Below are 16131 nucleotides of genomic sequence, written 5' to 3'. Positions count from 1 at the left end.
ATATTCAAATGTGCATGTACATAATTGAAAGCCATTTAAATTGAGCTCCAAAGTATACACTATTTTTGGAACATGAAGTAATGTACATGAATAGTTTTGGAATTGCTCAGGATTCTATACAAGAGCAAACCACAGGTACATACAATTATAAAAGGGAATTTCTCTGGTTGGCTCATGTGATGAGAAGCTGGATGCTCCTGTAGTAGCCATTAACAGGTGGAGAAACCAGGAGGTGTGCAGTGAAAACATCTGCAGGCCTCAGAAAAAGTGGCACCAGGGCTACTACAGTCCCAGTCTGACGCTGAAACCTAAAACTCTCTGCAGAATTGGTGGTGTAAATCTCCACTGAAAGCTAAAGAAGGTAGTCGCGTGTCTATGAGCTCTGATGCCAGGAAGAAACAACACAGCAATGAAATCTGAGCTCTTGAATGCTGGTGGGGCCGTTCTCCCTTTTATTCTCTCTGGCTTTCCCACCTATTGGATGGGACACAAATTCAGCATGTTTTCTGCTAACAGACCACAAGCCAGCTGTACCTAGGTTTAGCCTTATAGAGAAATATGCACAAATATGTGTTACAAATTTTCTAGGCATCTTTCTTTCCAGTCAAGTGAATAATCAAGATCATAATCACATTTATAATTTATCCTTTTGTAAGATTACATCCATTTCTTTGAGAAGCCTATAGACAAGTATGCACATAATTTGGGGTTTATCTAAAAATATTGCATGAGTATTTGTATTGATAAAGAGTTTAATGTTTTAAAAATGTTTAAAGTTTGTTACATCTTTTGTGAATGTTAAAATAATGAATGTAAAATATTTTTTATTTTTGGCAAATACAACACATAAAATTTTAAATGTAAAAATGATAATATAAAGTATTTCATGCTTTAATAACAACACCAAGGAAACTGAGGCATTAAGAACACAGGCATGGGACTTCCGGGAAGATGGTGGAGGAGCAGCAGAGCCCTCGCTAAGCTCCCTCGGACAGCACAGTTTTACCATTCCAGAGAAACTTTTACTCCTAGAAAGACAAGGAAGTTATAACAGTATGGGGATTCTGGCCAGGAAGGAAAAATCCACCTTGCTGGCCTGAAAACCCAGATTTGAGCTCCAGGCGGTGTCCTGTCGCCACGCCAGTGCCAGCACCGGCACAGCGCCTCACACTCCGCACACAACAGTGACCAGGGAGAAATCCTCCAGACAGTGGCAGACAGTGGGAGACAAACGGGGATCACAGGCTGAGCATGGACGGGCCAAAATCGCAGAGAAAGTGTGAATACCCCACAAAAGACATTCTCCCCAGCGCCCACAGAGCAGCTTCTGGGAGGTAGCCCTTCTCCCACTGCCAGAGCAAAGCGCCATCTTTGACACTGGCATAGGGTCAGACAAGATTGGAACTACACTGGGCCTTGGAAAGCGAGGACAAGGGGGCCATCTTTGAAAAGGGCAAAAGGTACTGACCAGTGAGAGCCAGCTGTGCCCAGGAGAATGACCCTGACCAAGCCGGAGGCTTGTTCTGGGCCAAGGCTCACACACTCAAGTGAACTCAACCAGAGGTTCCCCACCCAGCCCGCTGGAATTTTGAAATTAAAACACAAAGCAGCTAGCAGCTACCAGGAGCACAGAACAACCAGACAGGAGAACAAATAGTTCTCGAGACAGATAAATGGTCCCATCACAGAAGCAGCCCAATTCCCAGCCCGAAAGGGAGCTGAATTCCACACCAAGTTCCGCCCAGGAGGCCACCCCGCCCAGGAGGGAGGAACCTCCCTCAGGCAAGCGACTCTTGGCCAGGGAAACCAGGCAAGAGGCGCACTGCCCTGTTGAGTCCACAGCCAATTCAAAGCCAGGCAGTAAAGTCAGCGAGACCCATAGCGGACAGGAGGAGCCAAGGTTCCCAAGATTGTTCACGTGCCCCATCTACAGAGGACAACCAAGTCCTACCTGCAAGCTGTGGGAACCACAGAGCCCCAGGATTTCACTAATGGTGGGGAGGCTCAAAGCAGATCCACCCCCTGCAAACTGAAAGCAAGTCAAACCAGCCAAGCAGCAAAATAGACAGCAGACCATCTCAAGGAAACCAGAGACTGTAGAAAGCCCACCCAAACAAGAAAGACTCCATTTTTTCAAACATTTTTTAAGCTTTTTTTTTTTCATTTCTGAGACGCCTTTGGTTTTTTGTTTTCCATTTTTATTTGTTTGCTTTATCAAGTTTTTTTTTTTTTTGGTAGTTTGTTTTTTGTTTTTTGTTTTTTTTTTTGGTTTTGTAAAATATTTTTTCTCTTTTTTGTGTAATTGTCTTCCATTATTTTTCTTTATTTCTCTCTTCAGATTCTCGTTCTTTAAAAATTCCTTCCCTACAAATAACACCTCCACTCTTTACTGCTAACTCTCCATTGTTTATCATTTTAACCTTGTTCTTTCTACTGATTCTACTCTCCTCCACATATCCATGTCACTGAAACTAAACCAAAATCATCACCCACCCATACATTTTACTCTTTTCTCTTTACTACCTCTAACTTACCCTCCTGACTTACTTCTAGGACCTCCAGATTCCATTGATTTCTGGTTACTGGATAGAAGGTATTCCTGCTTATTCCGAGTGAATCAAAGGGGTTCATAGAGAAAGCCAGTCCTAAAAGAACTTAATATAAGAACAAGAATTGCTAATAGGGTTGTAACAGTAAATAAGTAAGTACTGAATACAGGGCTCAGGATTGGTTGTTATATCAAAATTGTATTCTTTAGGAACACCAAATCTAATTTTAAATACAGGTATACAAGGTATCTGTATATAATTGTGAACTACTAGGATTTACACAACAGTGCTTGGTAAGGTCTGCTTTGCGTCTTAAACAGTGCTCACAGGTGCTTATAGATTGGCATTCCCAATCCAAATGGGCAGAAGAAACACAAGAAGGATGGCAAACAATGGAGTCTCATCTCCCACTTAAAACAAGCAAGAAGAAGAGCAGTCAATCAAAGACATAGAAGAGAACCTTCAAAATGCACTACAAAATCTATTGATAAAACTGATAAATGAAAAGTTTGAATTTCTTCAGTCAACTATTTTAGAACGTGAGGAGGCAAAGCAAAAATTAATGGAGAATTTCATGGCCTCCACAAATAGAAAGATAATTGAACTTCAAGAGTCAAATGAAAAGATAGCTACCCAGTTAAAAGATTTGAGAGACAGCACTCAAAACCAAATTAGTAAAGTTAATGAAGTAAAGAAGACTGTGCAGGACCTAAGAGATAATTATAGCAAGGATACAGAAATCATCAGGAAAGACCAGTCAGAAGGAAAATAGATTCAAAACCAAGTAGCTAGCCTACAGTCCTGACTAGCTAAAGCAGAGGATCGAATCTCAGGAGCTGAAGATTCCCTACGATCTATGGAGAAAAATCAAAAATCAATACAAACCCAATCCAATCAACAAAACAGATCACTCCAGGCACTCCAAGACACAATCAGGAAGCCCAATTTAAGGCTAATAGGTATTGAGGAAAATCTAGAGAAAGAAGTTAATGGAATAGGCAATCTATTTAACAGAATATTAGCCGAGAACTTCTCAAATATCCAGAAGGATAGGCCTATACAGATCCAAGAAGAATTTAGAACCCCAAACCGACCAGAACAGAATAGGACATCCTACCGACACATTGTGATCAAAACAGGATCAATAGAGTCCAAGAAAAGAATCCGTAAAGCTGTTAGAGAGAGGAAAATAATCAAATATAAAGGAAAAGCAATCAGAATTACCCCAGACTTCTCAGCAGAGACCATGAAAGCAAGGAGAGCCTGGAATGAGGTATGCCAAACCCTAAATAAAAATAACTACCCACCAAGAATAGTGTACCCAGGAAAACTCTCATTCATAGCCAAAGGTCAAATGAAAGTCTTCCACAGTAAGGAAAAACTGAATATATCTCCACCAAACCAGTATTACAGAAAATCCTCAAAGATGTACTATACAGGGAAAATAATCAAGATTGCAATACAGACAGAGAAATGAACCCTAAATAGAAAACCAAAATATTAGATCAAGAAATGGGAAGACACAGATTTTAACAAGATAGCTAAAATGAAAGGAACAAATAATCATCTTTCAATCCTAACTCTCAACATTAATGGACTTAATTCGCCAATCAAACCATACAGGCTCATATGTTGGATCAAAAATCAAGATCATACTTTCTGCTGCCTCCAAGAGACACATCTATCCAGAAAAAGTAAACATCTTCTAAAAGTGAAAGGCTGGAATAAACTCTACCAAGCAAATGGCCCCCATAGGCAGGCTGGGGTTGCCATTCTAGTATCAGATAAAATTGACTTCAAATTAAAAATGGTAAGAAGAGACAAAGAAGATTACTACATTCTAATAAGGGGATCTCTCCTGCAGGAAGATATGACAATCCTAAATATCTACACACCAAATATAGGAGCACTCAACTTCATTAAACACTACTGACTCTAAGAACACTCATAGACCCAAACACACTGATAGTTGGAAACATTAACACTCGACTGTCACCTCTGGACAGATCAACACACCAAAAACTGAACAAAGAAACCACAGAATTAAACAACTGCATAGACCAACTAGACTTAAAAAACATCTACAGAATATTCTGTCCAGCAACAACAGAATACACAATCTTTTCATTAGCACATGGAACATTCTCCAAAATAGATCACATCTTAAGGCACAAGGAAAATCTGTACAAATTCAGAAGTATCAAAACCATTCCTTGCATTCCCTCAGACCACAATTGAATAAAATTAGGGCTCAACTTAAACAGCCACCGCAGAAAATCCTACTATTCATGGAGACTAAACAACACACTGCCGAACCATGACTGGGTCATTGAAGAAATTAGAACAGAAAGTCAAATGTTTATGGAATTCAACCTAGATAAGGACACAAAGTACCAGCTCCTTTGGGACACAACAAAGACACTACTCAGAGAGAAATTTATATCTCTAAGGGCCTTCACCAAAAAACTGGAGATACAGCAACTCAACAACTTAAGGAAGCACCTTAATCTCCTTGAAAGAGAACAACAAGCCAAACCCCAAGTCAATAGACAGAAGCAAATAATTAAAATCAAATCAGAATTAAATGAATTAGAGACAAATAAAAAAATCAAAAGAATCAACAAAACAAAGAGTTGGTTCTTTGAAAAAATCAACAATATAGACAGACCCCTGGCAAACCTGACTAAAAAATGAAGGCAGCACACCTAAATAAACAAGATCATAGATGAAACAGGTGACATCACCACAGAAACAAACAAACAAAACTCAGAACACAATAAGTGACTATTTTGCAAACCTTTATGCCAACAAATTAGAGAACTTGGAAGAAATGGATGATTTCCTAGAAAAAATGATGTCCCCAAACTCAACCATGAAGATTTAAACCTTCTAAACAGACCCTTATCCAGCATTGAAATAGAAACGGCAACAAATGATCTCCCAACAAGGAAAAGCCCAGGTGGAGACAGATTCACAGCAGAATTCTACAAGGCCTTCAAAACAGAACTCACACCAATATTTCTCAAACTCTGCAATGAAATTGAAAGAGAAAGTTCACTACCAGACACATTGTATGAAGCCAATATAACTTTGATCCCATACCAGGCATCATTTCATCATGAAAAGAGAATATAAACCGATTTCCTGATGAACATAGACGCAAAAATTCTCAACAAATTCTGGCCAATTGACTTCAACAGGTCATCAAAAAAATGATACACCATGATCAAACTAGATTAATCCCAGGGATGCAAAGTTGGTTCAATATATGCAAGTCAATTAATGTAACCCACCACACAAACCTGAGCAATATAAAGAACCACATGGTTATATCTCTGGATGCAGAAAAGACGTTTGATAAAATCCAGCACCCATTTATGTTAAAAGCCCTGGAAAAGCTGGGATTCCAGAGAACACTCTTGATTATAATAAAGGCAGTTTATGACAAACCAACAGCAAGTATGACTCCAAATGGTGAAAAACTAAAGCCATTCCCTTTAAAATCAGGAGCAAATCAGGGATATCCGCTTTTTCCCCCTTCTCTTCAACATAGTACTAGAATTCCTAGCCAGAGCAATTAGTCAAGAAGAAAATATAAAGGGGATCCAAATAAGAAAAGATGAAGTGAAACTTTCTCTCTTCACAGACGACATGATCCTCTACCTAAAGAACCCCATAGACTCTACTCTCAAGCTACTAGAGCTGATCCAAAACTTTTGCAAAGTTGCAGGATATAAAATAATCCCTCAAAAATCAATGGCCTTTTTCAATACTAATGACCCAAAGACAAAGGCTGAAATCAGGAAAGCAACTCCTTTTGCAATAGCTCCCCAAAACATAAAATACCTAGGAATAACCTTAACCAAAGAAGTGAAAGACCTCTATGATGAGAATTTTAAAAACATGAAAAACGAAATTAAGGCAGAACTAAGGAAATGGAAAAACCTCCCATGTTCCTGGATTGGGAGGATTCATATAATCAAAATCTCAATATTGCCAAAGGCTATCTACAAATTCAATGCAAAACCCAATAATATCCCAACAGCATTTTTTAATGAAATAGAGGAAGCAATCCAGAAATTTATTTGGAACAATACCTAGAATAGAAAAAACAATCCTAAGCAGAAAGACAGTGCTGGAGGAATTACAATACCCAACTTCAAGCTCTATTATTAAGCTATAGTAATAAAAACAGCTTGGTATTGGCACTGGAACAGGCCTAAAGACTAATGGAACAGAATTAAAGACCCAGAAATGTACCCACAGAACTATGCCTACTTAATTTTTGATAAAGGAGCTAAAAAGTAGCCTGGAACAAAGATAGCCTCTTTAACAAGTGGTGCTGGCAAAACTGGTTCAACACATGCAACCAACTAAAACTAGATCCTTATATATCACCCCTGAACCAAAATCAATTCCAAATGGATCAAAGACCTCGAAATCAAAACAGGAATCCTGAAAACACTAAAGGAAGGAGTTGGAGAAACACTTGGGCTCCTTGGAACAGAACAGAACTTCCTTAACAAAGACCCAGAAAGCCTACAAATCAAAGAAAGGTTGGACAAATGGGACTGCATCAAACTGCAGAGCTTCTGCACAGCAAAGGACATAGCTCGCCAGATAAACAGAAAGCCCACAGATTGGGAGAATCTTTACCGGCCATTCAACAGACAAAGTTCTCATAACTAAAATACATGCAGAACTAAAAAAATTACATTCCTCCAAAACAAAACCGCAAAGAGCCAATAGCCCCCTCAACAAGTGGGCTAAAGACTTAAAAATAGACTTCTCTGATGAGGAAATGAGAATGGCCAAGAGACATATGAAAAAGTGCTCTACATCACTGGCCATAAAAGAAATGCAATTCAAAACAAAACTGCGATTCCATCTCACTCCAGTAAGATTGTCCTATATTAAGAAAACTAACATTAACAAATGTTGGAGGGGATGTGGACAAAAGAGAACCATACTTCATTGTTGGTGGGAATGTAAACTGGTTCAGCCACTCTGGAAAGCAGTATGGAGATTCCTCAGTAGGCTAAATATAGAGCTACCCTATGACCCAGCAACCCCACTTTTTGGCATCTACCCTGAAGACCACAAACAAGAGCACACTAAAGCCACCAGCACAACAATGTTCACAGCAGCACAATTTGTCATAGCTAGAATATGGAACCATCCCAGATGCCCCTCAGTAGATGAATGGATCAGGAAAGTGTGGTACATATACACAGTGGAATTTATACGTCTATCAGAAAGAATGTCATTGCCCCATTCGCAAGGAAATGGAATGAGTTGGAAAAAATTATACTAATTGAAGTGAGTCAGACCCAAAGCACCATTGACTCTATGGTCTCCCTCATAGGGTATAATTAGCAAAGGTTTAGGCTAGCCACAGCAGAGGATCACAAGAGCCCAATAGCTATACCCTTATGAACATATAAGATGACTCCAAGTGAAATGAACTCTATGTTATGGAAACAACTGTTATATCACTGTTGTAATTACTTTCAACATGTGATGTGAAACTGTATCTTCTATTGTTGATGACCCTGTTGTATCCCCTTCTTGTGGTTGTACCTGGACTATCTCTGTATCTTATCTGAGTGCATTGGAAACAGTGTATACTGGTATTAGAACTGGGAAACTGAAAGGGAGTACCCAAATCGAGAGACACAGGGTAAAAAGACAAACGACTACAAAATCAATACTTGCAAAACTGTTTGGTGTAAATCAACTGAACAACTCATGGGGAGAAAGAAAAAGGGGGTGGGGGATGGGGGAATGAGGGAGGAGGTAACAAACTACAAGAAATGTATCCAATGCCTAACGTATGAAACGGTAACTTCTCTGTACATCAGTTTGACAATAAAAATTTAAAAAATAACACAGGTTTGTTGGGATACTTGCACACACCCACAGAGACAGACTCACACACACACAATAATCCAAAAGCAACTAATTTGAAAATCAATAGTTAGGGACATATAAAAGCTTTTTATTTAATAAAATACCCATTTGGGGTTGCTGCTTATAGATTTGTGTAATATACTCTGATATATTCTTTCTTGGTATAATGAATTATAGCTTTCTTAATTTAAAATTTATTTTTACTAATGTCTTAGTATTCATTTAACTATTACATACATATATAAATAATGTATATTTTAGGCATTATAAAAATCTATGTTCTATTTATGTATGTTACATTGACATAATCATTTTTAAATATTAAGAATTTTAATTATCTACTTGAATCAAGGTAATCAATTTAGAGATTAAATTTTTAGAGAAATATATATATTTAAGAGTTTCCATATTGTTTGGCCAACTTTAAAATAACAGATCTATAAAATATATTACTTAAGACATTTGCACACTCATACTATTGCCTGTTTTATGCAAATATATACACACATATGCATATAGAGAAAGGCATATATATGTATATATATATACATCTCTGTATACACACATATAGAGTTATAGTAGGTAACTAATTTAGTAATAGATGCTTTATCTGGAAATCATTTACTATAAAATATTATGTAACAGTTAATGACTTATATTAAGTATATGCCAGTATATAATTATATATTAATAGTATGTATACAAGTATATAGACAATTACATATCTTAGTTAACTTCTCTAGTCAGGGTATAAAGTATACTGAAATCTGGATGTTACTATATAATATGATCAATCTTTCTTTATAATTGTAGCAACAAAAGAATTCCTTCCTTGAAACATTTTAAACGATCTTGCAGATAAGTTTATCTAGCTGAACATAATAAATTTTATAATACAGTCATATTTAGAAAGGGAAACATCAAAATGACAGAAAAAGAGAAAGGGAGAGCATAAGCAACAGTGATGCTCACTAGACAATATGTTGGAAATGAACTTTATAACTTGGTGGGGGGAGGTGGTTGGGGAAGGAGGAAAAGTGGGAGAAAAATGAGGAAGGGAGAAATAATGTTTGACCAAAAATCTACCCATTACTTTACATATGTACTTTTAAACCCTCTATATTCCTTGACAACTAAATTAAATTAAAAATAATGTAAGAATTATGTTATGAATAATAAAACTAAAATCTTACATAATATAAAACTGTGGTATATTTATCTTTTGCCAATTGAGCAAAATACATTTTCTAAGTTACGATTTTGAAATATATGTATACATATATACATTTATGTAATATAAAAAATATTTAATTCTTAAGTGCATAGTAACAATATTGGACAAAGAATATTGTTTGTGACAAAATGGCAGAATTTCACTAGTCATAGGGTTTCTAAATAGACTTTTAAATTAGAATTTCTAAGAGGGGATCTTCATTCCTTTGATCAAAATAAACAGAATTGAGGAAATAATGTAGAGAAACCCAGATCAGGTTTTTTTTTTACTTGGGCATGTATAATGTTTGTAGTTTGAAAGACAGGTGAGCAGATGGCTCAAGGAATGTCAGAAAATCATTCCATTCTACCCCAAAGGCCTTCATTTATTTGGGCTTGTTCACTAGCTCTTCATTTTACATTTATAATACTTCAGGTAAAGCTATCAAAAGCTAGCAAAAGAAACATTATTAGATTTACTACAATGTGGGAGACATTTTTTAACAAAAGGAGGAAAATGGGATGCATGGGCTTTTAGAGTCTTATTTTTAAAATGCACATTACAAGGAGCAGGGAATACTTAGATACTTTGAGAACAATAGTTTAGTTTTGTGAGCATATTGGACAGTGTTTGAGAAAGTTTGGGTAAGAAAACTAATAGTTTTGAAAATATTGTATTTGGTTCACAGTTTTTTGGAGTGAGTTTTAGAAGTACCCTATTACCTCTGGGAAAGGGCATAGCAATTTTACTTGTCCTTAGTTTTGTTTAAATCAAGTTATGGCTCTTAGAAGAGGAACACAAAGGCCATATTCCTATGTACATCTGATTATATAAAATAATATTTATAAAATATACTTTGGGAAATGGATATGAGTTTTTTTCTTTAAAAAATATCAGTACGGGGGCTGGGGATATGGCCTAGTGGCAAGAGTGCCTGCCTCATATACATGAGGCCCTGGGTTCGATTCCCCAGCTCCACATATACAGAAAATGGCCAGAAGTGGCTCTGTGGCTAAAGTGGCAGAGTGCTAGCCTTGAGCAAAAAGAAGTCAGGGACAGTGCTCAGCCCTGAGTCCAAGCCCCAGGACTGGCCAAAAAAAAAAAAAATATATATATATATATATATATATATCAGTATGGGAAGGTGTGTCTATTATTTTACATGAGGATAGATAAAAATATTTATTCTTCCCCAATGTTGGGATGGAGATTATAAATTTTTACTTTTTATGATCTTTTTGGTGCTGGTACTAGAGATTTGAACTCAGAACCTTGAAGTTGCAGGGTAGGAACTCTACTGAAAACCACATTTCCAGCTGTTTCTTGTGCAAATAGGATCTCATTTCTGCAGATAAGATCTCATTTCTTTTTTGGGACACATATGCACACTGTGATGTATGTGTTTTAAATGTTCTGTTGGAGCTAGGTTGTTTTAAAAAGTGGTCTTGTAAACTTACTGGGCTCACCTCAAATGGCATTCCTTTCAACCTCAGCCTCCCAAGTATCTAGAATTATAGTTGTGAGCCATCAGTGCCCAGTTTATAAAGTTAGGTTAGCATATTATTTTCATGTTTCTTGGTATATGGGTCTCCATTATCTGTTTTTATCTCTTCCATAGTGATAAGGAATTTTGTTAGTATAAGACTTTAACTTTATTTTTTTGCATGTTCAATAGTCAGGTGTAGAAATTTGTTGACAGAAGTAAGAAACCACCCACCTGAAAACAAATTCAAGGCAGGTCTGTGGGAAATCTTTGCATTAAAGCATTAACACAGTGAGCTCCGTAGCAATTCTATCTTAGAGATACTGGCATGAAGAATCTGGGCTAACTTGATGTGTAGGATCCTTCATGACTGAGCCAGGAGATCAGTTTTACTGCCTCATTCCTAGTTGAAATAATGACTGAAATGGAGCAAAGCGGAGAGTCATCTACCAAACTGTAGTACTTTTCTGTGATTTCTGTTCAGTTTAACATTGGCTTCCAGATCTGATTGTTGCAGAGTATGGCTCACAATTCTGTTGTCACATATCTTCTGACTCTTACTTGCTTGGTATATAGTCTTTCAGAATGAAGGAGATATATCCTGTGGCACTATTTTCTGTACCTTTTCTTTAAGAGTTCCCTCACATATGCATATATTTGTGCTCAGGCACACACACACACACACACACACACACACACACGCACACACACTTCACCATTTCTTCATTCCACCTCAGGTTTCATTTCTTTAAAGAATCTGTGCATATAAGTCACAAAGCCTTTCCCCACCGGGAATGGAGTAGCACGAAGCCCAGGGAACCATCATCCCTGAGGACCCTGGGAGTAAATGTACAATCACAGTACATGGATGCTTGTATCCAGACTGTTTCAAGTGAGAAATGGAACCTGATCTTGATTGACAGTTTTATTCTTGACTGTTTCACTGTTTGTACTCAGGCTCTTAATACCCGTGAAATAACGATTGTGACAATAATGAAATAGTTAAGAGAACAAAAAGTCTTGTTTCTACTAATGCTGTAGGCTTAAGTAGGACAAATGGAATATCTCCCTAGCAACATGTATGTTGCTTGTTTTTCATCACATAGTGTAAGCCCCCATACCTATGTTGAACTCAATAATTATCAGGTTAATTTTGAAACGATTTCAGATACCCAGGTAGTATAATGTAGATCAGGTTTTGTTTATGTATAAATGTATCTATAGATCAAACATGCTCATGAATACTGATGAGCAGACAGCCCACTGAGAAAGCTACAGACGGAGATAACATAAGGGCTGGCAAGCATTTAATATGTGCACAGTGTAAGTCCGACTTTTCTCTCCTATTTAAAAATGTTCAGAATTTAAATCCCTAGATACTAACAAATTGCTCCACAGGAAAAAAATAAAAATGAACATATTTTTCTCTGGCATAGAATTCATCTTTGAAACATTTTGTGAAAATATTTAAACTGCTAGATTTTATATTCCTATACTATTCTCTTAAACTAGAGGTCTGAGAACAAATGATTCTTTATTTCAACACACAGTTTACAACTTTTCAAGAGAATTTTTATCTAGTATTAGTAGATGTTTTGATGTGTTTCTCAATAGTTCAGTCATTTGTTTTATGTATGTTATTCTGCAAAACTTTAAAGGTTTTTTTTAAATTAAATTCTAGCATAGCTAGTGTCAAATTCTTAGGAAATGAGAATGCAGTCAATGCTATTCTAAAATGCTAAATGATACTCTACAAAGGGGGGGTTATGAATGTTATAGTTTCAAATCCTAAGAAGGTGAGCAGGTAATCATTATATTCAATGCATATTCTATGAAATTAGGAAAAGTGAGGACATGGGTTTAGTTGGGAGAGATGAGGGAGAATGATAAAAAGGTGACAATGATCAACATGTATTGTACTTATGAACTTATTAAGTTGTACCATCATTGCACAGCTACTTAAGGTTAATAAAATACACATGAAATAAAGAAAGTTAAATTTTTGGAAAATTAACAAGCACAAAGAAAAAAGTTTAAGGCTTTTTTTACATATCGAAATAAACAATTTGAAGGTCAATGGCTTCCTTTTTTAAGTATTTATCCTAAGCTTTTGTATTCTTTCTTCAGAAAATAGCTGTTGTGGCCAAACAGCAGCTAATCTTTAAGTGTATAATAAATGTTGTTGGCACCCATAATTGGAAGGCTTAATTTCTTGCCTATTTATATTTGGTGCTCAATACAGATTGGTAAGGAAAAGGAAATTCTTTGTTATGTGATCCACATAATAGAACACAAAATGGAATGGAATACACCACCACTATAAATAATTAACAACTTTTTTGTGTTTTTTTTTTTTTTTTTTACCAGTCCTGGGCCTTGGACTCAGGGTCTGAGCACTGTCCCTGGCTTCCTTTTGCTCAAGGCTAGCACTCTGCCACTTGAGCCACAGCGCCACTTCTGGCCGTTTTCCATATATGTGGTAATGGGGAATCGAACCCAGGGCTTCATGTATAGGAGGCAAGCTCTCTTGCCACTAGGCCATATTCCTAGCCCCATGATTAACAATTTTTAAGTATCCTTAAATAATAAATATATGTGATATAAATAGATGAACCTAATACATAGATAGAAACAGAATTGAAATAATATATTTGTTATAAAACTATACCCATGTAATTATACAGATGTGTACTGATGTAAATTGTAAGTATATATAGGTAATCTGAGAATTGATACCAGGCTTCCTTAGAGTAGGCAAGATTTATTTGGTCTTAATCTTCATGTGACTAATTTTTGAATTAACTCAAATTCAATCAAATGTATAAGTAATATTTGATGCCACAGGTTATATCTTTCTGATTCTATACTTATCATTTAATTTGAAATCTGAATAGCTAAGTCATTGACAGTACTTGCTGGCATTTTTAATTTTATGTGTAAATTCTAAGCAAAGGATCTTCCTGAGGATGTCATGATATGCTCTATTTCTCTATGTTTAGAAACAAGATGCTATTTCTTAGAAGATATATCAGAACCACAAGGCTATTTTCATATAATAACAACAAGAATGTATGTGTGTAAATGATAATGGAAATTATTTTATTTTAAATTCAGACCCAGTCAAATTTTAATGTCATTGTAAAGTAGAATTATTTTCTGATACTTTTAAAGAGAAAATTGTTTTGTCACTTTAATAAATTAAATCTGAACTGATTTTTTTCAAATATTGTCCTATTATTTTCAGATGATTTGTAAATCTAACATTAATATGATAGTCACACAAAGAATTGATATACTATCTAAATATGGAATCTAAGACTTAAAAATGAAGCAATTTACTCAATATTACAAAGCAGATTACTTGAAAGTGTAAGCCTTTTTTGTGTGTGCTAGTTGAGTATCCTAATTCTATCAAGTAAATTGCTGTTTGATAAGCACAATTATATAATGTTTTTATTCTTATGTATCTGGATTTATGTTTTGCCAAATCACAAATCACACAGAGAATAGTGAACCCAGACAATTACAGGATATAATGTAAGTTAAAACCTCTAACTAAAAAGAGAAGAAGATGAATAAAATATTCTGCTTATCCAACCAAGTGAAATGACACTGACTCTATAATAAATTTTATATAATTCATAAAATGAATCAATTAGACAGTTAATTTTTTATTTAACCACAGATACCAAAACTAAAACATACTTCCTAACAGGCTAGTGTAAGTAATAAGAATAGCATCATTGAATTTAGCATGGGTTCAGTATGCCCAGAATTACAGATTTGTAATGCAAATATTTGAATTTGTTATAAATTCCTGTGTAATTAGAGTTGTGTATTGTGAAGGTGCCATATGCTTTAGGCCAGAATTCAAGTATAATTGTCATCTTTATATGTTACAAATTACAGCGAATTGGGGATAAATCATATGTATTAGAGCATATGAGATATATGACTTCAGTTTCCAAAGCATGTCTCCTATTTCATGTTAATTACAAATTATTATACAGATGTCTTTAGTTTATATAGTAAAATCTTGGAGGAAAATCCAGCTTTTCTATACAACTCTCTATAACATATGCACATGACTTACAGCTATTACCATCTAGAAACAGACTGTTATATATCTCACAGCTCATGATTTAACACTAACACATAATTACCATCAAATACAACAGCATTCATTGTCTGAGATCTAGTGGGATTTGCATATACAGACAGATAGATACAGATACATATGAATACATATTATATAAATACACATTATCTCAATAATTATATATGGCATTTTACAAATTTTTTTGATTCCTGTGTTTAAATTATCTTTCTCTCTAGAAACCCATTGATATTTTCTATCATTCCCACAAATATTATTTCTAGGATATGGTATGATTAGAATCATGCAGCATTATTTTTTTTCAGATTTTCTTTTTTTCAGATTTAATTTTCCAACATGCATTCCCCCATGTCTCTTCATCCATTGTTCCCTCAATTTCAGTGCAGAATAATGTACCTTTGTTTGGATGTAGCACAATTTAACTATGTGAGGGGATGGATATAGGTATCACTTTTGTAATACTTTAGTTCTTTTACAGTGTGGAACTTTATCTCTTTCTTATTAAATGCAACACTAAATAAAACTTAAAAAAATAACATCTGCCTAGGATCATGAGAAATCGACAATTATATATGAACTAAAGTGCCAGAAATTATAAGATTATATGACAATCTTTGTGATTGTTTTTTCAGAGTCCCTAAGCGCTACACACATCAAAAAGAAGAAAACACGGTTTACTTCCCTACAAATTTCCATCTAGGGTTCGTAGGTCTCACTGTGACCTCTTTTTTTTTTTTTTTTTTGCCAGTCCTGGGCCTTGGACTCAGGGCCTGAGCACTGTCCCTGGCTTCTTCCCGCTCAAGGCTAGCACTCTGCCACTTGAGCCACGGAGCCGCTTCTGGCCGTTTTCTGTATGTGT

This window comes from Perognathus longimembris, chromosome 14 (assembly GCF_023159225.1).
Source record: "Perognathus longimembris pacificus isolate PPM17 chromosome 14, ASM2315922v1, whole genome shotgun sequence".
NCBI lineage: Eukaryota > Metazoa > Chordata > Mammalia > Rodentia > Heteromyidae > Perognathus > Perognathus longimembris.
This window is presented reverse-complemented; position numbering follows the sequence as displayed.